This window comes from Oryctolagus cuniculus, chromosome 15 (genome assembly GCF_964237555.1).
Source record: "Oryctolagus cuniculus chromosome 15, mOryCun1.1, whole genome shotgun sequence".
NCBI lineage: Eukaryota > Metazoa > Chordata > Mammalia > Lagomorpha > Leporidae > Oryctolagus > Oryctolagus cuniculus.
Window position 1 is genome coordinate 31,034,355 of NC_091446.1, and position 21,423 is coordinate 31,055,777.

Sequence of the window (21,423 nt, forward strand, 5' to 3'; positions counted from 1 at the left end):
AATTCCATGTAGGCCATCAGTAGCAATATTGATCAAACAAACAAAAAAGAATCCTAAAACTTGAAGAAAGGTTATTTAAAATTACTCATAAATAGAGAAGAAGAAGGAATGAAAAAGGATAAAGAAATCTTGTGGAATTTATAGGACAAGAAAATTTTTGATTTATAGAAGCTCAAGAAAAGAGAGACAAAGGACAAAAACATAATTAAAGAAATAGTAGCTAAAAGCCTTCAAATCTGTAGAAAGATATGAATATCTAGGGACAGGAAGGTCAAAAGTCTTCAATCAGATTGAATTCAAGATATACCAAGATATTTTGTAATGAAATCATCAAAAATCAAAGAGAATCTTGAAAGCAGCAAGAAAAACAAAAAGTCGCATGTAAGTGAGTTACAGTAAACGTAACAGCAGATTTGTCAGAAGAAACCTAACAAGAAAGGAGAGAATGTGATCTATTCAAAATGCAAAAGGAAAAAAAAATGTCAACCAAGGTTACTATACCTGGCAAAGCTGTCTGAAGGAAATAAAGGAAATAAAAAGACTTTTCCAGGAAACAAAAATTGAAGAAGTTCATCACCTCTAAACAGAAATACTAAAGAAAGTTCTTTAAGCTGAAAGAAAAGAACACTAATTAATGACACAAAAACATATCAAAGAACTTAACTCACTGGTAAAATTAAGTGCAAATCAAATTTAAAATAATATTGTAAAAGTGTTTAAGAAATCATCTATATGAGGTTACTTCAAAAGGCTCATGGAAAAATGGAATAAAATGATATATTGGTGCAGATATTTTTGGAATCCATGTATAGTTTATTTGTAATATACACTGTGACCTTTTGAAGTATCTCATAATTTTAGTGTAAAATTTAAAAGATGAAACTATCGGCCGGCGCCGTGGCTCACTAGGCTAATCCTCCACCTGTGGCACCGGCACACCGGGTTCTAGTCCTTGTTGGGGCGCCGGATTCTGTCCTGGTTGCTCCTCTTCCAGTCCAGCTCTCTGCAGTGGAGGATGGCCCAAGTGCTTGGGCCCTGCACCCGCACGGGAGACCAGGAGAAGCGCCTGGCTCCTGGCTTCAGATCAGCGTGGTGCGCTGGCTGCAGCGGCCATTAGGGGGTGAACCAACGGCAAAGGGAGACCTTTCTCTCTCTCTCTCACTGTCCACTCTGCCTGTCAAAAAAAAAAAAAAAAAGATGAAGCTATCAAATAAAATAATAGCTATAAATGTTTTAAGGGATATACACCATTTAAAATATATAAATTGTGTTGTCAAAAGCATATAATGGGCAGTGAAAGTATTGTTTTTTATGTGATCAAAATTGTCAGTTTAACATAATATGTTGTAACATGGTTATTTAAATCTTATGGTAACTACAGCGCAAGCTACCATGTTACATACCAAAAGATAAAAAATAAAGAATCAAAGTACACTAGTAGAGAAAGATTTGTATATCGACAGAACACAGGACAGTCTTCAATAAATAGTGCTGGTAAAATTGCATATCCACAGTCAGTGCAAAGAAACTAGACCCTTAACTCATGACTTATACAAAAGTGAATTAAAATGTTTCAGAGGCTTAAATGTAAGACCTGAAACTGGAAAATTAGTAGATGAAAATATAGGGAGACACTCTGACATTAGTCTGAACAATGACATTTTCAATATGACTCCAAAAGTAAAGGTAGCAAGAGTAAATGTGTAGCAAAAGCGGTTTTATCAAATTGTTGAATCTGCACAACTAAGGAAACAATCAAAAGGCTGAAGAGACAGCCTTATGAAGTGTGAGATAATATCTGTAATCCATTCATCTGATAGAGGCTAGTATCTACCATGTACAAGGAAATCAGAGACTGTAATGTCAACAAAGCAAATAATCTGATTTAAAAATGAGCAAATGACTAGAATAGGTATTTCTCAATAGAGGACCTACCAGTGGCCCATGGCACATGAAAAGGTGCTAAATATAGTAAATCACCAAAGAAATACAAATTGAAACCACAATCAAATATCACTTCACACCTGTAAAAAAGATGATAGATAATGAGCTGGCAAAGATGTGGAGACTAAGGAACTCTTCCAAACTATTGCTAGGAATGTAAATTAGTACAACTGTTACGGAAAACAGTATGGAGGTTCCTCAAAAGCTTAAATATAGAACTACCATATAGGGGCCGGCACCGCGGCTCATTTGGTTAATCCTCCACCTGTGGCGCTGGCATCCCCTATGGGCGCCGGGTTCTAGTCCTGGTTGCTCCTCTTCCAGTCCAGCTCTCTGCTGTGTCCCAGGAGGGCAGTGGAGGATGGCCCAAGTGCTTGGGCCCCTGCACCCGCATGGGAGACCAGGAGGAGGCACCTGGCTCCTAGCTTCGGTCTGGCACAGTGCCGGCTGTGGCAGCCATTTGGGGAGTGAACCAACAATAGGAAGACTTTCCTCTCTGTTTCTCTCTCTCACTGTCTATAACTCTACCTGGCAAATAAATTAAAATAAAAAAAATCCATTTTTTGTGTTATGTTCACATTAAAAAAAAAAAAGAACTACCATATGGCCCAGCAGCCCTAAAAACTGAGTAGGTATCCAAAATAAATGAAAGCAATATGTCAAAGAAATATCTGCGTTCTCATGTTTATTATGTTATTCACAATAGCCAAGAAAGGGAATCAACCTACGTCTCCATCAGTGATGAATGGATAAAGAAAATGTGATATTTACACACAATGGAATACTATTCAGTCTTAAGAAAATTTTGTCAATTTGAAACAAGATAGATGGGCTGGAGGACAGAATGTTGTTTGAAATAAACCAGGCACAGGAAGATTAAAACCACATGATATCTTACATGTGGAATCTACAAAAGTTAATGATGTAGAGAGTAGAATGGGACTGGGGGTGATAGGGAGATGTCCAAATAATTCAAAATTTTTGTAAGATAGGAAGAGTAAGTCCAAGAGATCTCTTATACAACATGGTGACTGTGGTTAAAGACAGTGCATTTTGATAATTGCTAAGAAAGTAGATTTTAAGTGTTCTCACTGCAAATAATGATAGGTATCTACAGAAATGCATTCCTATGTATACATTGTGGAGTGGCTTAATGCATATTTCAAAACATACAAATAAATTTGTATAATTTTTAGTTTTCAGTAAAATAAGATATTTTCTAACTTGAAAAACCTGAAGTTCATACTTTGTTCATATTTCTTTTATTTCTTTTTCAGAGGCAGAGAGAGAGAGTGAGAGAGACAGATAGAAAGAAGCTCCCATTCACTTGTTCACTCCTGAAATGACTATGATGGCCATGGGTGAGCAAAACCAGGAGCAGGAACTTCAGTACATACTTCCCATGTGCATAGCAGGGAACACATTGAGCTATTACTGATGCCTGACGGGGTCTGTAAATAAAATGCAGGAAACTGGAGTCAGGAGCTGGAACATTAAAGTCAGGTACTCTGATATGGGACATGTGCATGTGAAACAGCATCTTCCTTAATCACGAGGCTAAACACCAGCTCCTATTCCTGTTTCTTTAGTTTTCACATTTTTTTTTTCCGAGAAGGATATCAGCAGCATGACATAATTACACTTAATATCATGTCTCCTTATGTTCCTCTGAACTGTGTCAGTTTCTCAGGCTTTTCTTGATTTTGCTGAACTTGACAGTTTAGAGGAATACTGGTCAGATATTTCTTTGATGTTTTCCTCATGTTTAAAATGGGCTAATAAATTTTGGGAAGAAAACCATGAAGTGTAATTCTCATTACATTGTATCAAGAACACATCCTATCAACATGACTTATCACTGCTGATGTTGACTGACCTTGATCACCTTGTTGAAGTAGTGCTTGGATTTCTGCATTGGAAGGTGATTCTTCCTCTGCTTTCCATATTGTGCTTTTTGGGAGAAAGTCATGATGCACAGCCCACAATTAAGAAGTGGAGAATCATGCTCCATCTTAGTGAAGTCTGAGTATCTGCTAAAATTATTTGTACTATTCTGCATAACAGATTTGTTTTTCTCCCCGTTTTATAATTTGTTAAAACTTTATTAATGTTAGTATGCGCTATGGATAGTTATTTTACCTTAAGTTATAATTAATTTTTATTGTTCAAATTATTCTACTTTTGGCCATGTGGAGCTCTTTCACTTGGCTCCCATGTCCCTTTTATACACCTCATCTTTGTGAGTTTTTGTTATTGATGAACAATTGCTTTTTCCACCTATGTTTGTAAATAAAGTTTTATTAGGACACAGCCATACTCTTTCACTTACATATTCTTTATGTTAGAGAGTCAAGTCACTGAAACCAAGATGATATGACCTGTAAATCCTTAAATTATCTGTTAGACCACTTATAGAAAAAGTACGTTAACTCTTGATCTAGGTTAGACTATTCTCTGTGTTTTCTAGTAATGCACTATAAATGTAACTTGATGGAGTATAATTTCCAGGATTTGCAGATTTAAATTTATGTCATATTTTTCACTTAGTACTCGATTGTGGCCCTAAAGAATAATCACAGATGGTGTAGTCAACAAGACTTTGCTAGGCAATCATGGCTTTGAGTGGCTGTGTTCCTTTGGCTGATTATGACTCCTTCCTTGCCTGGGTATTTGATTAGTTGCAAAGTATCTTTTTCAGTTGACAGTTTTTCATTGAAAGGATAAATTTAAAGATCAAGTTTTATGTGTTTTTATTTCTTTTACTAAATTTATCTAAAGTAATTCATTTAATCTTGGCCTGATTTCTTTAAACTGCAGTGTAGTTTAGAAATTTGTTATTGATAATACTAGCTCTGCCCCATGGAAGAGAGGTGGAGGTTTGATATGAAGAATTTTGACTCAAGTTTTGTATAGGCCCTTCAAGCTTATTTCACATTGGTAAATTTAGTCAAAGATTGCAGTAGTGAAATATGAGTGTATTAGCTCACTTCTCTTAAATGTTCTCTAAGCCATATGCTGTGACCTGTAGCGATAGAAAATATATCATCAAGCTTCATAGTGGTTTAATATCTAAACATCTGGATTTAGACATAAATCTTTTTTCATTATGGTTTTCACACTCCAATATTATCATCTCACTAAATTGGTAAAGTTGTTAATAGAGGATAATTAGAGACATGGGGTGATTTATTACAATGAAGGGATTAAAAGACCCAGGGAAGTAACATTTGTTTTATTGATTCAAATTATAGTTCAACCCTGCAATTACACAGGTAAGAGTAGGGTGGACAAGGCTAACAGTCATGGACACGGGTGGACAAGACTTTCCCTAGTGTGTTGAGACCTACATAATGCCATGTACTCAGGGGAACTGGATTGACTCACAGTATAGCCTAATCTGGATTATAGCATCATGATGTAATATAATTTTACTACAAGAATTAAAATTAAAGCTACTGGACTGAAAAAAATTAAAGTTCTCCCAAGTTTAGCATGTAATATAAAGTTCTTTCTTGCACTGCCAATCTTTTCAGATAAGTAACCTGGTCTTTTAATCCATTTTCTCATTGGCTCCCTAAAATCTGCTTTTTCTCAGATTATTTACCTGAACTTGAACTCTTGAAGGTCACCATACCTCCTAATCACCAGATCCAGTTATTTTCCCCAGCCTAGTTTCCTTGATATGCAAACAATAGTTAGCACTATTATGTATCTCTGAGTATATATTTGTTTGGTATTTTTATGTTTGCCTTTTTAAAAAAAGATTTATTTATTTATTTGAAAGGTAGAGTTACAGAGAGAGAGTGGGGGAGAGACAGATAGAGAGATCTTCCATCCACTGGTTCACTTCCCAAATGGTTGCAGTGGCCAGGGCTGGGCCAGGCCAAAGCCAGGATTCAGGAGCTTTTTCCGGGTCTCCCACATGGATACAGAGGCCCAAGCACTTGGACTGTTCTCTGCTGCTTTCTCAGGTGTATTAGTAGGGAACTGGTTTGGAAGTGGAGCAGCTGGGACATAGAACTGATGCCCATATGTGATGCCATTGCCACAGGCAGAGGATTAACTCAATATCTACAGCATTAGCTCATTCCCTAGTGATTTTGTTGTCTACCCTGGTTCCACCTTTATGCAGAAAATGATCAAATCTAAGTTTCCAACCTGATCTTTATCGTTGGTAATTGTTTCTAAAAATATTTTTGTGAACTGTCGTGAGTATTCTCAAATTCAGTGTGTCTTAATTTGAATGTATTTGTCTTTCTTAGATTTATTTTTATTCTTCTAAATTTTTTTCTATTGATGATCCTGTCATCATTAGAGGTGCTTGGGTCTGAGAGTAGAGTGATATTTGATATTTTTGTTTTCTGTAACTGGTCAGTTAACGCATTCTGGTGACTATTTTTCTTCACTATTTTGCCTTTTTTGTAAATATCTATTAAGTAGTGTCCATCATGTGGTACAAATTGTTTTTTATTTTTATCTTCCTCTCCATTCTATCTTAGTTTAGCGTTTGACATCTGCACTGCTATACCACCACTTCAGATCGATTTCTCTGCTTTATTATTTTTCATTAGTCCATCTATCACACAGTGTGCCAGATGAGATTTATTAAAGATGAATTTCATAATGTCATTAAAAGAACTACAGTAGTTCCCCCACTGTAGTGGAGAATACGGTGAAGGGACTGTTTAATAGGTAGAACTTTCCCCCATTTTGGCCTTTCATTGGAATGTTCTCTCTTCTGTCTAATCCTCTTCTCTTCAAAGCAAGCCTTCTCACAGCCCATACAACCCACCTTTTGTTTGGACTCTTCTGCTTGAAAGTCATGATGGAGTCTAGTCTGTTTACCCTAAATGACTTCCCCATTCCATTTCACAGTACAGCTTCCAAGTCTCAGCTCATATCTCACTTCCAGTGAGATATTTCAGAAGAGAATGGCAACACAATAGTGTACAGAAAGAAAAACAAATTCTGGCCTTATTTGGAATTCTATTTCTGACCTGCCTAGTCCTTAGGGCACAATTAGCAGGTCGTACAAACCTGTGCCTTGATAATGATGATTGAGTTTGCAAGGTCAGAGTCTCCTTAGTAGCCTTTGGTATCCAGGAGATGTCACTACAGCTTTTTATACCTTTTGAAAGAGCAAATAAAATGTATCTTTCGCATGGTGGACCTCTTATTTCAACAAAGAATTTTAGATACTGGATTATCTTTACCTGGCCTTTCAGATAGTGGATACATGACTATCCAGAGGAGGCATTAAAATTAAAGGCACATATCCTTAATGTAATCCTGAGAGTGATGGTGGACTTGCTGTACAGCTGAATGATCTGGTTCAGTTGTAATGTTTGGGAAACAAAACATTATTTTAGGTCTAGCATCTAGAAGACTTTGAGCTAACTGAAGAAAAAAAATCTGTGTTTCCAGGGAGCCAAAGCCAAGGTTTGGAGGTGTGATGACCATTTATAGGAATACGCATGCCCTTTTTAACAGAAGGCTTTGTAGGTAGATTGTACTGATTAAAATATTGTAAAGAATCTTTGGTCTTTCATCCTTTCTGCATCTAGAAGTAATATCTGGGCCCAACAAAAACTAGCTGAGCTTTCCTCACGATGATACTTCAAGACTATCACAGAGGGGAAAACAGCATTCAAGTTTTTCTTCTTTAATTTGGCAAAACAAAGTAAGCTTTCACAACATACATAAAAGGAGAGTGGTTGGATGATAATGTATTTGCCTGTAGTTCTTCACCCAAATTATAGCTTTCTATGTTCTGTTTGCTTGTGATGAAATATATCCAACTGAGTGTTGGCTTGACCTTTTCATGTCAGGAGAATGACCTTGTCAAATGTCAGCACAATTAAGTTTGTGTGAGGTACAGTACTTTGACTGGAAATCTCAGGAAGGAATGATGATCTCAGGAAGGAGTGGTTTGGACATGGCAATTGGTGGTGTTTTCCTCGTATTAGAGATAAATTAATATGCCTGATGGAAGGAAAGGTAACGTGCTAGGGGACGTGCCTCCTGTGGGATGAGACTTTGACTGCTAATGGCACTTGTGCTTTTCATTACAGCAGACGTGTTAACTGCATCATGCTGGCTGTGCTCCAGCCCCAGCCATTGAGCCTTCTGCTTCAGCAGCCTGCCTCATCTTTGCCTCGGTTGGCTGTAGAATTTTTCACTTCCTGTCCTAAACTTTTGTGAGGTGTCATGACTGTTAAACAGCTGCCATGTTGCAGGCCAGATGTGGCTGTACTTTAGTGTGCATGAAATGTTCCTCTCATAAAATATTAGATAGTTTAAAAATCTGTTTTGAAGGTTTGTAAAACACTTAGAATTCCTTCAGATAAGAGAACTATTTGTATATTCACAAATCATATGTGAAAAGTGTGCCAAAGTATAAAAAACAAAGGATAGAGACACTGTAGTCCCTCAGCCTCCTGCTTATGAATATGATGCAAGCTACTTTGAAGGGAATAAGTGGATATAATCCAATTAGACATTCAAAAATCAAGGGTTCTAATTAAATACCTTTAAATATAGTCATTGCCTTGAGTTTGGGTACGGAGGGTCTGTTTTGACTGAAGTATGAAACAAAAACAAGGAATAAATGTATACTTACATTATTAAAATTATTTTAAAGTATTTACACAGTGAAGTACAAAGGTCTTAACTAGGCAGTTTGATCAGTTTTCACAAATGCATATCTTTTGGTTACCTCAACACTATCAATCAGTTCTGGTACATACCCATCATCCTAAAACTATTCCTTTATGGTTCTTCCCAGTCAGCACTTCTAAGACCCATTGGTATGATTTTTATCACTATAGATTAAGTTTGACTATTTTAGAACTCCACATAAATAGAATCATGCTGCATGTACTTTTTTGTGTCTGGCTTCTTTCACTAAGCATAATTGAGATTCACTCATGTTGTAATTCTTCCATTTTTGTTGCTGATTGCTATTTCATTTTATGAATATACCATATTTTGTTTATTCATTTGTCCTGTTTATGGATATCTGAATTGTTGGTAGTCTTTGCTATAATAAATAAGGCTTATGTGAACATTTTTCATTTTTCTCGTATTCATGTCTAGGAGTAGAATTGCTGAGTCATTGGAATATGTTTAATGTTTTAAGAACTTGCCAAATTATTTTCCAAAATGGTCCCACCATTTTATACTTTTACCAACAAAGTATGAGAGTTCTGGTTATTCCACATCTCCCATAACATTAACTCTTTTTCACTACTGATTTTGGTGGGTAAAGGTGATATCTCAGTATGATTGGGTTTTTAAAACTTTTTATTTTAAAATAATTTTGAATTTATAGATGAGTTGCAAGTTTTCATGACCCCTTCATTCAGCTTCCCCTAATGTTAAATTGATCCAAATTAACACATTCATATGTCTATCTAAACTAAGAAAGTAACCTTGTTAAAATGCAGTTTATCAACCTATAGGGCTTATTTGAATTTCCCCAGTTTTTCCACCAATGTTCTTTTGCTGTTCCAGGATTGGACCCAGGATATCACATTGTATTTAATTTCATTATGACTTTAATTTCCATTCTGCTAGTGACTAATGATGACCATCTTTTCATGTGCTTATTGGCCATTTATAGATTTTTTTTTTGCAAAGTATCTGTCTAAGTGTTTTTCCTTGTTTTCTTTTACTTTTTATTTTGGAGCAGGGGGAGTTGTTTGCCTTTGTATGACTGATTTTTAAGAATTTCTTATTTTTTCTATATATAAGCCCATATCCAGATAATTATATTGTGAATACTTTGAGATAAATGTATTATGAATATTTTTCCAGTCTATGCCTTGTCTGTTTTCCTAGTAGTGTTTTTTATAAGTAGAAATGAATATGTATCTTAGGAGGGAATTATAAGTTGCCATGGAACAGAAAGATTCAGATTTAATATTTTATAAATCAGTCTGGAGAAAAGAAAGTATGATGACATCTTCAAGGTGATAATTTAACTAAATTTGGCCATTGAAATATAAGCCTGGAGGAAGAGATATCAGGAATGGGCCTAATAATAATTATAGCAACAATTGCTAATATGTGTTATATATTTACTGTATAGCATACATTTTACTTATTGTCTTATAGGCATTATTTCATTTTATTTTTATAAAACTGCTACAAAATAAGGCTAATCTACATTTAAAGGTAAGGAAAACAAGTTTTAATGAAGGTAAATAATTTATTCAAAGTATGGCTATAGGTAGTGAATTCAGGGTTTAAATACAGACAATCTGATTCTAGAGGCTACATGCTTAGTTTTTGCATTATTCTGGCAGAACGTAAGATGATGGGTGGACTTCAGTATGGCTGCATGGAAGCCGAGGGCTATGATATGCTGTGCCTGATTTCATTGCTGTGACAGTTCTTCAGAAAACTGTTTTATCTTTGGATAAAACTGGTACTCTTCTATCTGTTCTATTACATGTGTAATATTTTGATGACTCTACTTGAAAATGATGGAATCAGAAAGGTCTACTTAAAATAATGTAGCGTGAGAGAGAGGAGTGATAGTGATGAAGATGTTCAGGAACAAATTGCGCAGACTGGAAGTGATATATGGAGCTGAAAAGGAATGTAATCAATACATGGAAGTATCCAGATTATGGACGGTGTGAGCATGTCTCTGTTGCTTGATCCCAGTGCTGAAACATAATAGGATTGCCATTGCTGAAGTTTCCTTTATAGATGAAGCTTGAGTAAAAGGAAATAAGAACTATTTTATGTAACTTCTGTAACTTATTAGATGAAGAGGTAGTAAAAGGTAAAAATAAAAATATATTCAGAGGAAAAGATTAAGGGTTAATGAACTTCAGTTCCATGAGTTATTTGGGTAACTAGGCTGTGCCAGGGAGGGGACAAGGACATTCCAAGCTTTGAAGTTGATGTCCAAAAGTACAACTATGTTCAATGTTAAATTCATTATGAAACTTCTGGACATCCTATATGTCTGAACAAATTTTTTTTTTCTGGAATATAAAATTTAATGTTTATATTTTTGTATATGCAGCTTTGTGGCTTAGATACTCTAGCTCTCTTCATTCTTTAAAGATTCAGCTCCAAAGGCACCTCTTTTGTGAATCCTTATCCAACATTTCCAGGCCACTTATGCTTTGTGTTCCTCATAATTTTTTTTCTGTTTTGTACCAATCACAGTATTTAGATGATCTTACTGACAAAGTTTTCCCTGGGTGGAAGGAGCATCATTCTCACTCAATTTGACAAATCTTCATAGATATTACAGAAATTAAAAGGGACAAGAAAGGATAATCTTCTGATGAGCCCAGAACTAGAAACTGGATTTTAGTTAGCTGTAGTGAGTCCCACCACAACCACTATATTTACTGTGAACTGAGACCCAGAGAAATTAAATAATTTACCCAAGGTCAAATAGCTATAAAGAAGTATAGTATATATACTTCTTTATATATAAAAAGAAGCCTAATGTTATTTAACTTCAAACTCCATGCTTCCAACCAGTCTAATATGAAGATACTTGATTCCTGTACCACATTTAAATTATTTCCATACCTAGATCCCTTCTAGCCTAACTGTGGGGAAAGGAGGATGCTTTGTGCCTCCTTTGTAGGCGTTGTTCTCCTCTTCCTTGTACAGATGCTCCCTGACTTAGAATGGGGTTATGTCCTGACCAACGCATCATAAGTTAAAAATACAATGAGTCAAAAGTGTATTTCGTACACCTATCCTACCAAATGTCATAGTTTAGCATAACATTACACTGTAGAGTATTGATTGTGTACCTTTGTGATGGAGTAGCTGGTTGAGAGCTACGGCTTGCTGCCACTGCCCACTGTCATAAGATAGGATCGATTATACTGTATACCACGGGGCTGGCATTGTGGAATAGTGGGGTAAGCCATTGCCTGAGTGTCAGCATCCCAAATGGGCACAAGTTTGAATCCTGGCTGCACCACTTTGGATCAAGCTCCCTGCTAATGCGCTTGGGAAAGCAGCAGGGGATGGCCCAAGTGCTTTGGTCCCTGCACCCCAGTGGAAGACAAAGTTCCTGGTTCCTGGCTTTGGCCTGGCCCTGCCTTGGCCATTGTAACAATTTGGGGAGTGAACCAGTAGATGAAAGATTTCTCTTTCTGTGTCTCTCCCTCTCTCTCTGTGACTCTGCCTTTCAAGTAAATAAAATAAATCTTTAAACACACACACATACTATATATCACTAGCCTGGGAAAAGATCACAATTCAGAATTTAAAATAAGGTTTCTGCAGAATGCATATTGCTTCTCATCATTGTATAACTGAAAAATATTGTAAGCTGTAGATTGTATGTATATGCTTTCTTGTGTATTAATGTTCTAAACTGCAAGACTTTTACAATTCTCCATTATTTCCTCCATAGATCTAGTACAATGACCTGCACGTAGTAGGTACTCATTAAAAGTTTATTGAATTAAATCCTACTGTGCTGTAATAATTTGACATTGTGGCTGGGCTGTGGCTTGGAAGGAAAAATCTCATTGTGTATCTTCTTTATATATCTTCCCAGTAAATGATTGGCAGCAACATAATCTCATGACTGTGTTCTGGAATACATTAACATTTTCTATTTTAAAATGTCTTATTTTGGCCTTTTTTGAATGTTGTTACTAAAATCCCTATAAAAAACCCAAGCTGGTTACTCTGAAAAAATATTTCAGTTATAGAATCAGTCCTAAAGAAGGCAGAAAGCTAGAGGAGAAAGAGGCTATTCTAGTTCCCTAAAGCCCAGGGGAACAATAAGATTTTTTATACAGTAAAACATATTTTTGTCATTTTTAACATTTGTTTTTGAAAAATAATTCTGCCTTCATTCTGTTTATCCTGTATTTAGGAATATGCTACAACACATTGTCTCTATCTTTCAGGAAATTAAAATCTGTTCAGGAAGACAAGATAAAAATAAATGGTGAAATTGATTCATGTCTAAATGAGTGGGAAGACATCAGTGTTACATGTATTCATAGAAATATATTTGAAATTGATAAAATAAAGGTGGTGATTGAAACCTGGAATGATCAGAGAGGGTTTTGGAGACAATGTGGTCACATGGCTACCGCCTGCTTCAGAACTGCTCCCAAACAGATGTATGCTGCTGGAGAAAAACAAACCATCTTGCTAACTCATCTCACTTCAATTTCATAATAATTAGCGTGAAATAGGTATCCATGAGGCCCACTAATCGTACTGATTTTCTTGTCTATTCATTCGCCTATGCTTTCCCTTTCTCTTCTGTCTTCATAAACTACACTTCTTTGCCCCTTTTATCCTTTAGTTGCACTGGCATCCAGACATGGGTCCTATAAACCCAGGTCAAACCATGTGACTCTTCTGTTCAGAACCTCCCGAAGGCTTCCCGTGTCTCTCAGATTAAAGTCACTATTCTTTTTTATTTATTTATTTATTTTACTTGAAAGAGTTAGAGAGAGTGGCCGGCGCCACGGCTCACTAGGCTAATCCTCCGCCTGCAGCACCGACACACCAGGTTCTAGTCCTGGTCGGGGTGCCGGATTCTGTCCCGGTTGCCCCTCTTCCAGGCCAGCTCTCTGCTATGGGCACGGGAGTGCAGTGGAGGATGGCCCAAGTGCTTGGGCCCTCCACCCACATGGGAGACCAGGAGAAGCACCTGGCTCCTGCCTTCGGATCAGCGCAGTGCGCCGGCTGCAGCATGCTGGCCGCGGTGGCCTTTGAAGGGTGAACCAAAGGTAAAAGGAAGATCTTTCTCTCTGTCTCTCTCTCTCTCACTGTCCACTCTGCCTGTTGAAAAACAAAGTTACAGAGAGTGAAGGAGTGGTCTTCATCTGCTGGTTCACTCCCTCATTGGATAGGAAGTGGAGCAGCTGGGACTGGAACCGGTGCTCATATGGGATGCCGGCACTCTACCTGCTACGCCACAGCGCGGCCCCCAAAGTCACTATTCTTACAGTGACCTACAGGCCATGTGGTCCGCCATCCACCCCACAGTGTCCCCGCGGTTACATTCCTCCTTATCCTCTCCCATTTCTTACTCACACTGACCACACTGTTCTTCCTTAAAAATGTGGAGCATGCTGTGATATAAGAGCCTTTAAGTTAGCTGTTCTTGGAAGCTTCTTCCTTCAGGTGCCTGTGTATCTCGTTTCATATTTCCCTTAGATCTGTTTCTATGTCAAGAAGCTTTCCCTGGCTACTTTTTAAAAATATCAGTCTGCACTCTGACCTCAGAACTTTCTAGCCCTCTCACTCTGCTTTATTTAAATTCACATTTTGTATTTATTAATTTATCTATTTGTTATCTATCTTTCACCCTTTTACTGTAAGAGGCTTTGTTTTGTTCTGTGTGTAGTCTTAGGGTGTACATGTTGCAGACACTCACCAAAAGAATGAATGAATGATGAAAAAGACATTTGATGAAAAATGAGTAAGCAGTTAATATAGGTGAGAAAAGTCATTCCTTGTTAGGGAAATTGTATGAGAAACAAATGGAGGTGGGTATATGCATGATCAGTTATGAAGATAGTGAGTAGACCAGTATGACTGGGGCATGGAGGTTAAGTTGAGAAATTGTAGGACATCATTTAGACGTTGTTGTGGGGTATATTGTGAAAAGTTCTGAAAAATGATCTAAGAGTTTGGGGTATGTGTTTAGGTAGTGTGAAATCATTGCATAAGAGTAGAGTGTATCTCTGGCTGCTAAATAGGACAGGATCTATTAAGCACATCCCATGGAAGTAAACAGTCTCTCCAATGTCCCTGTTGCTAAAGCTCCATAAAATAAGGTTGCTTACTTTAACTATAGATAGAAATTTTAATTAATTTTTGTTCTTGACATCATTTCATATTGCTCAAGTTACTACCATGATGTATTGCTCAAGTTGCTACCATGATGCTGTAAGTACATTCGTGAAAAGGATTGGTCTTTAGCACATTGTCAGGAATTTAGCAGTAGCTGGTAAATACTGGTTGTATGAACTGTTTTGTTGAGTGGAAACAAGTACCAAAGAATTTGAATGGCTTAATTTAAGCTCACTTAGTTTAGAGTGGTTTCCAAACTCCAGTCTTTTGAAACTAAACCTCATGGTTTCAAGCGATTAACCACATATTCTAGACTCTGATTAATTATTAAAATATAACAGTATTTGTTGTAGTAGAGCCAAATAACTAAATAAGATATACTTTGACTGGAAATAGAATGCAACAGAACTGTAAACACAATTAGTTTGCCTGCTGACTATTTTCCTATCTCTAGTTAATAGTTTCAGAATTATAATCTTACCTAAAATGCACAGTGATTTTTCTTTACCATAATTAACTTTATCTTGGACTCTGGTTGGTTACTGGCAACTTTGCCATCAAAGCCACATTTACCTTTAGATGTTTAAAAGTTTATTTTCCTGATTCTCAAATTTCCTTTATTCCTTTTTATCTAGAAGAAAAAAAATTGTATTTCCTTTGTCTTTAGATGTCAAATGTTCAGTGACCTTATCCTAAACACTGTTTTGAGCATTTGGGGAGTGAACCAGTGGGCAAAAGTTGCCTGTCTCTTTATACTTTTCAAATAAATTGGAAAAAAATCAAATGTATGTCAAACAAATGAAACCAAGCCTAATTTTTGAGAAAAAGAATAGAAGAGCCATTTTTCTTACAGTAATAATTTGGAAGCAGTGATTTAAGATTAGTATGAAGTTGGTGACTAGCCAAGAGGACAGTATGTGGGAAGGAAGCCAGAAAGGAGAGTTTTAATCTAGGATTCAGATATTAGGTTTAAGAGGGGTATTAAGGAGCTAAAAAGAATATATGAATGCAAGGATAAGATTGATTTAAGCTGTAGTAAGGGAGAAATAAAAATAGCTATAGAAATAAGTCATATATAAGGGCATGCTAGTTAGATATATTGGGGAATGGGGATAGGAGAAGGGCATAGAGGTAGATAGAATTGGGCAAGAAATTAGAAGAGATATCAATATTAGAAACAGAGTTTGGAACATTCAGTTGTATATAGATGTTGCCGTTGATTTCTCAACATGTTGCAGCGGATTCCTTTCTGAGAGGAGGAGCGTGGTGGGGGCAAGAGGCGCGGAGTCACCACACAGACCCCGGGAGTTGGGTGAAAGCAGGCTTGAGGCGAGCAGCCCGCAGACTCGTTTATTACAGTTGGAACAACATCTTATATAGCCAAGACAAGCCTATCTGGTCAAGGGGTGGTCTATGCCCCAACGAATCACAGCCTGTTGCCAGGCAGGCTCCGTTGCCAGGTGGGTTTCAAAGCCATTCCTGAGTAACTGCCACTTGCTTGCCAGTGGCCACCTTGGCATGGCCTTCTCATTCCACCACATATAGTGTCCTTTTTTCTTTTTTTTTTAAGGGAAAGAGTTTATTGGGGGACATCCGACAGACTGGAGGGAAGGGGCAAAGAAGGAAAATAGGGAGAAGGAGAAGAGAGAGACAGAGAGATCAGGAGACAGAGAGCAGGAAAGAGACACACGTGTTCAGGAACAGGTTCTTTTAAAACTTTGCCAGGGGGTGGGCAGGGAAGTAGGAGCAAATCCCATTAGGATGGGGGTGGAGCTTGACATCGGTGGTTGGGCCTTGTGCCTGGCTTCCAGCAATGGCAGCGGAGGCTAGAGCCTAGGATGGTGTCAGGCTGCAGATTGAGCCATAGATAAAACTGCGCCATTTTCCTAACATTCACCTCCCCCCCTTTTTTTTATAAAGCAGGAGTTGCTGCTAATGTTGGGACTAATATAATCCCAAAAGCCCAGGAGGAGTAGAGGGACAATGATCTGTCTTTAGAGCTATTTCCTGCTGACATGGGGTGACAAGGTACTCTTTGCTGGCATGGGGCGATGTCTCAAGCTGCTGTCTTGTGGGAGAGGAACTGAGTATATCCCTGTAGCAGCATTTGTTTGCCCACCTGGTTGCTGAATGCCTTGGTTTGTTCCCTTATCACCTCCTGTAAACACTTAAACAGACACTCTATGGAAAAAAAGACAATGTGAGAATAGCAACCAATGATCCTAAGAGTGGCATTAACCAAGTAATGAGAGGATTTCATAGGGGAGAGGAAATGAGAAGTGTCTGTGGACCCTTGTAAAGACTGTTTGATGGACGTGGTTTAAAGCTGATCCCAACCAAGGCTGGGAGAAAGGCCACTCATCTTTTGAGGGTAGAGGGGTTTGTCTGTAGAGAAATTCTGAACAATCATACAACATTAAGTCGGGGAGAGGACCATCAAAACATACAGGTTGGGAGTAGAGCCATTGATGTTAGAGGCTATGATTACAAAGGAATGAGGCCCCAGATGGGCTAGATAGGGTCTAGGACAAAAAAAAGAGTCATTATTGGAGAACCTAAGAGAGCTGCTGTCCAAACCATGACGAAGTTCTCTGATTGAGAGGCAAATAGAAACTGACAGAAGGCCTTGATAATAATCTGGTAGGCTTTAAGGCCTTGTCAGTTAGGAGGCCCAGACCTATCTGTATCTTCACTAGGGTACATCCTAAGGGAGTGGTGAACAGCTTGGGGAAGGCATCCCATTGACTTCCATTACCTAGCTGGCCTGGGAGGAGAGCTGGCTAGGAAAAGGCAGGTGTCATCTCTAACAGGAAGTTTACAGTTCTGCATGGAATGTTGCTGACCCTACTTCACCATCCCCTCTGCAGCAGTAGTTACTTTGGAAGCCGGGCTGAGTGAAGGGCTCTTCAGCTTGGAGCCAGCAAGATCTGTGGCTCTGACCTGGGCAGTTTCATGTCCAGTGATCCAACTCTTGGCTGGCAGAGCTGCCAGGGTGCTTCATAAGCTGACTTCTGCTGAAGCCCAGGCTTGCCACACTGAAAACCACTGCAGTGGACTGGCCTGTTGGGTCTCCTTGAGGGCAGATCACTGTACAGAGCAACCTTTAATTGGCCTGTCACCTATCTTTACATTGCTTCTGATGCCTAGCTTTCTTTTCCTCCTGGTTTTTGTTAAAGCAGACGAGAGGATGCAGATCAAGGGGGTGCTCAAGTCCCATTCTAATCTTTGTGGCCTAAACTAGAAGTCTGTAGTCACAGGCATGTTCTGGTAGTGGTTTATTTTGAGGTAGACAATGCCTGTGAGTAAAGCTATGTCCTCACTTTAAAACTTTCTCTCCCTTTTGTCTGAAAGAGAGGTTTTGCCTGTTTACTGTGCCAATGGCGAAGTAAATCTAGCTGTGAAATTATAAGTTAAGCTCTCATTTTGGCTATGCTATTGCAGAAAAATATTAGCCATCCCTTTTATAAGATGTAAAGATAAAATTGTGCATCTTGGAGAGTTCTTCAGAATAGAATTAGTTTCCTACCTCAAAGAGAATGGAGAAATGAGAGAAAAGTCAGGCTTAGAATAGAGAAATGAGGGAGCAAGTCTCAGATCGCTTACTGACAATAGCAATAACCAATGAAAACTTAGCAAACAATTTCAACCATTAAAAAACAACTTAGGGAAACATATACCAGAAGGTCCAATGCCATCTATAAATTTTAAGAATACATGTATTTGGAAACATCTCTTAAATATCTAACATGGTGTAGCTTTTGTTTAATCAGAAAATTCAAGCACAAGCATATGAAAACATTTTTAGTTCCTTTCTATCAACAAATTTAAAACATCTGATACAGATATTCAGGTCACATGAATCAAAATGTATCTTTGATTAATTTTAGCAGTTCAAATTAATGAGCAATCTTTTATCTATGGGACAATTAAAACAGAGTGCTTAATAAATTTGTCCATGTAGACATACAATATCAATACACATATAACATAATATATAAGATAGAACAATAGAGTAGTTTCATTAATAGCTTTTTAAAAAATCTTTAACTCCTTTGTGTAAATTAGCAATTGATTTGAATTACTTTCTGCTATTAGTGCCCTCAGTTAACCATACTTTCTCTCATTTAGTACCTGTAATACATTATTGGCTTCATCTGTTTACAGAGCCATCCGAAAGTACTGAATTCAATAAAAGTGGCTGGAAAAAATCCATTGGAACCTATGCAAAACAGAGGATGACAAAGTCTTTAAATAGCCATGTTTAAAATTATAAACTCATTAACCAACAAGAGGCACTTGCTTATTACTTCACACAGTATTTTTGAATGCACCTGTAGGATTTTACAAAGAATTTAACCCTTTTAGGCCTTTCGGGCTTTCTCATTAAGATAACCATCATGTCTAATAACACAAGATCAGTGAACTTTTTAACTTTTAGACATTTGTATCAGTAGCATTTTATATTATAAAAACTTAAAATTTAGTACCACTTCACATCTTGACAGTACTTCTAATATAATCCAAATAGCCTGATTAGTTTGTGTCTCTACAAGATGAGAGACATGTGTCTTTGACAATTTCCAGGGGCACATTTGGAAATTGTCAAAGTCTAAATTTTTGAAATTTTGATTTTTTGAATGCCTGTCAAGGATGCAAAGAAGGCTCAAAATCCAAAATATCTATATAGTGTCCTTTTTTCTAAAGACTGTTAGAAACTCCTAGTGAATCCAGAATAAGATTTAACAGTAGGAATGAACATTTCTTAAACCTTTCAGTAAATTGAATGCTGTGCTAACTTTTTATAAATTTCAATGACTCCTACCCTAACCCTGTAAGGGTATGATACTTATTTTCCAGATGAGGAAGTATGAACTTTTCCAAGGTCTCACACTAGCATATGATAGAACCAGAGTTAAATTCAGTGTGTTTGTTTCCAAAGCCCGTGCTCTTCCCATTTATATGACACTGATTCTGTTACCTACAAAAGGAAACATTAGAAAGGAATTTTAGGAATAGAGATAGAGATGAACAAATACACAGGTATGTGACAGATGGAAAGCATGAAAAAATTAAGTTGTCCAAGAGACAAAATGGAGTAGTTTAAGCAGTATGAAAATCTGATTATTGTGCAGTAAAATTTTATTCAAAACAAGATTTCTTAAACATGGAATTAATTCTACTTGAGGCCAATATCATCTCCTTTTAGAGATGAGGCTAAGAAATGAGTTGTCCATGGGCACTTGGGTTGGAAGACAGATTGGAGCCAAGATCTTTCTGGCTCTAACTGCCTTCTCTTGTCTTTCAGTATACTAACTTGATTCCTTAATAGAAAAAAAAGTCAGGATAAATTTAGTAATAATTACCTGTCTGTGGTATTTATCCTTCATGAAACATGTTATTGTAATTTAATTATGCCATGCAAAATTGAGTATCTTGTCTCTCTAGCTGCAAGTAACTTCCTAGTGTGGCTTCAGGTTTAGATTACCCTCTTTATCCTTTCAAAGCCAATTCAATGTGGCTTTTCCTCTTTTGTCTCCTTGCAATAAATTCTTTCTTTATATATTTTGCTTTTGTTTTTCAAATATTCTTTTGGAAAATAGAATGCTTGAAGTAATTTTTTTTATTTATTTGACAGAGTCAGTGAGAAAGAGACAGAGAGAAAGGTCTTCCTTCTGTTGGTTCACCCCCAAAATGGCCACTACAGCTGACACTATGCCGATCCGAAGCTAGGAGCCAGGTGCTTCCTCCTGGTCTCACATGCGGGTGCAGGGGTCCAAGCACTTGGGCAATCCTCCACTGCCTTCCAGGGCCACAGCAGAGAGCTAGACTGGAAGAGGAGCAGCTGGGATTAGAACCCGGCACCCATATGGGATGCTGGCACCGCAGATGGAGGATTAATCAAGTGAGCCACGGCACCAGCCCCTGAAGTAATATTTCAGTAAGAAAGAAATGCTTTTCTATTTGTTGTTTCTCTTCAATGAAGTACTGCAGTTATTCTGTAAAGTTGCACAAACAATAAATTGGGGAATGCTGAATCATTGCTCCTAGGGAAAATACAAGGTTAAGTTCTGATGAGTTCTGCTCACATTTTTATCAACCAATTGACACATAACCTTTTATATGGGTTTCTTTAAAGACATACTGTTGAATATACAATTATTTTATACAAATAATTGTGTACAGTATTTCTTTATAATAAAATGATAGCCAAAAAGGGTATGTTTTCTTGTGTGACTAAGTTTCTTTGGCTGTCAGCCTCACAGTGCTGTCCACTGTGCTTTTTAAAAATATATCATCATTTCATGAATCCATAAATCCAGCCATTTTTCCATAGCTTCATCACACACTGTGGATGTTATTTTAGCACTAATTGGTTTGGACTCATGTATAGGTCAGCAAATTTCTTCTTCCTAATGCATGTATTTTTCCATAAGTCACACCACAGCCTTATGGCACTTAGAAACATTAGTAAGCACTTAAGAATTATGTTTGGGAGCACTTTTTTTTTCTCTTTAATATAATTTTTTTTGTTTGGGAGCACTTTAAGCAGCAAAATCACATACAAAATTGTGCAAACTGTGGCAGTAAATAGGCTAGGAAATGAGCACTTGTTTACAATTTGAGAGTCGAAACAAGAAGGGAGAACCTAGTTTACTGAAATTTTTTGCT

General features: G+C 37.4%; 1 protein-coding gene and 1 long non-coding RNA gene across 5 annotated transcripts in view; one reads left to right on the top strand and one right to left on the bottom strand.

Moving 5' to 3' along the window:
* HPSE2 (heparanase 2 (inactive)) overlaps nt 1–21,423 on the top strand; it is a 781,878-nt gene that overhangs the window by 284,325 nt on the left and 476,130 nt on the right. The gene's annotated exons all lie outside the window — the stretch shown is intronic.
* Nucleotides 1,188–21,423, bottom strand: part of LOC103351404 (uncharacterized) — a 30,346-nt gene continuing 10,110 nt past the window's right edge. Inside the window, exon 3 of the long non-coding RNA XR_007911079.2 lies at nt 1,188–18,973. This is a non-coding gene — a long non-coding RNA (uncharacterized lncRNA). The remainder of the gene's footprint in view (nt 18,974–21,423) is intronic.